We start from the raw sequence: 1,901 nt of genomic DNA, 5'->3' as shown, positions 1-1,901 counted from the left end.
TGGCTCAGTGGTTGAGCGTGGACCCATGCACCAAGAAGTTGCTGGTTTGATTCCCAGTCAGAGCACATGCCCAGGTTCTGGGCCAGATCCCCAGTGGGGGGCATGCAGGAGGCAGCCAATTGATGTTCTCTCTCATCGATGTTTCTCTCTCTCTTTTCCTCTCCCTTCCTTTCTCTGTCTCTCTCTAAAAATCAATAAAGAAAAAAAATTTAAATAAATAAAATAACAGAAAAGGACAAATGTTTAGTGTGAAGTTGATGGATCAAGGAAAGCTTTGAGGATGAAATTATTTTTTATTTTTTTGAAGGAGGATTTTTTTATTACTTTTATGTACAGAAAACTCAACAGTGCACACTTAGCTCAGCTTAGTGGCCAGTTCTTTGGCCTTGGCCTCTTCCAGCTTGGCAATGCGAGCCACTGACTTGGGACCCAGGACATTGCCTCCCCAGTGGCGGCGGATCTCATCGTATCTGTCATTTTAATTGGTTCGGATAGCTTCCACCAGCTTAGCCAGAGCTCCTTTGTCTTCTGAGTTAACCTGTGTGAAGGCCACAGTGGTGCAGGTCTTCCCGTGGACAAGACGCCCCAGCCTGGTCTTCCTCTCGATAATGTAGCAGGGAACCCCCATCTTCTGGCACAGGGCAGGCAGAAAGACAACAAGCTCCATGGGATTCACGTCATGTGCAGTCACCACCAGCTGGGCCTTCTTGTTCTCTGCCAGGGTGGTGACAGTGTTAACCCCTGCTCGAAGGACAGGCGGCCTCTTGATGGGGACATCCCCTTTGCCGGCAGCTTTCTTCTCAGCCTAGGCCAACAGCCTCTGCTTCTTTTCTTGATTCATCTCTGGCCTGAACCTGTGGGTCAGCTTAAGCAGTTGAGTAGCTGTTGGGCAGTTCAAAGCCTGGTGAACTGGTTAATGGCAGGAGGTACGTTTAGATGCTTATAGAGAATAGCCCTTTGCTGCTGGAGCCGTATGTAGTGGGGCCATTTGACATAGTGAGTGAGCTCCCTTTGGGTCTGGATGTCCTGTCCAATGCCAAAATTCTTAGGCCTTTTCTCAAACAAGACTTCCCACTTTCTTGGCCTCCTGCTTCTTCACGACAGCAGGGGCTGGCGCTGCCTTCTTCCCCTTGGCCTTCGTTCCTTTCAGCATCTTGGGCGGCAGGAGGATCAATGAAATTATTTTTGACTCATCTTACATGGGAGAGAAATATTGATACTTTGATTTTCAAAAAAGAAGTTGGACGTTGTTTGGGTATGTAAAAGGGTAAATGTATAAGTTTACTTTTTTTTATTTTTTTATCCTCAACCGGGGACATTTTTGCATTCATCTTCAGATAGAGCGGGAGTGAGAGAGGGAAGAAGAGAGAGAGAGAGAGAAACATTGACGTGAAAGGGACACATAGAGTGGCTGCCACCTGCTTGACCCAACCAGGGTCGGGGGCAAAATGCAACCGAGGTATGTGCCCTTAAGCGGGAACCGAACCCAGGTCTCTCTGGACTGCAGGCCGAAGCTCTAACCACTGAGAAAACCTGCCAGGGGTAAATGTATAAGTTTAATAGTTCCACAAATTTTGTCACTAATTTTTCTTTGAAAGCGATATTTGACCTTTATTGCTTTTACGAATGTGCAGTTGGCCAATCAATATGCCTTATTTACAGGCTCTTTGCTACCTGTAGAATAAGCATGTTCCTTGATAGCAGTGAGACTAAATACTCTTGAAATGTTTCCCAAACTTAAGGTACCAGCATACCTATCTACCATGTATGTATTTTAAAAATTAACCCAGTCTAAGATGCATACATTTAAAGAGTCCACAAGTCTTAAAACAAAAACAATCAAACAAAAAAACTCCACAGTATCCCACCTCATTCCCATTTCCTATTTTCCAGAAACATCT

The 1,901-nt window shown here is 45.3% G+C and overlaps 1 pseudogene; it reads right to left on the bottom strand.

Moving 5' to 3' along the window:
• Nucleotides 1–478: 478 nt before the first annotated feature.
• On the bottom strand, nucleotides 479–1,153 carry LOC118636266 (annotated as a pseudogene).
• Nucleotides 1,154–1,901: the final 748 nt, after the last annotated feature.

Source organism: Molossus molossus, unplaced genomic scaffold, assembly GCF_014108415.1.
Source record: "Molossus molossus isolate mMolMol1 unplaced genomic scaffold, mMolMol1.p scaffold_m16_p_2, whole genome shotgun sequence".
Taxonomy (NCBI): domain Eukaryota; kingdom Metazoa; phylum Chordata; class Mammalia; order Chiroptera; family Molossidae; genus Molossus; species Molossus molossus.
Note: the sequence above shows the minus strand (reverse complement) of the source record. Positions and strands in the feature narration are given on the sequence as shown.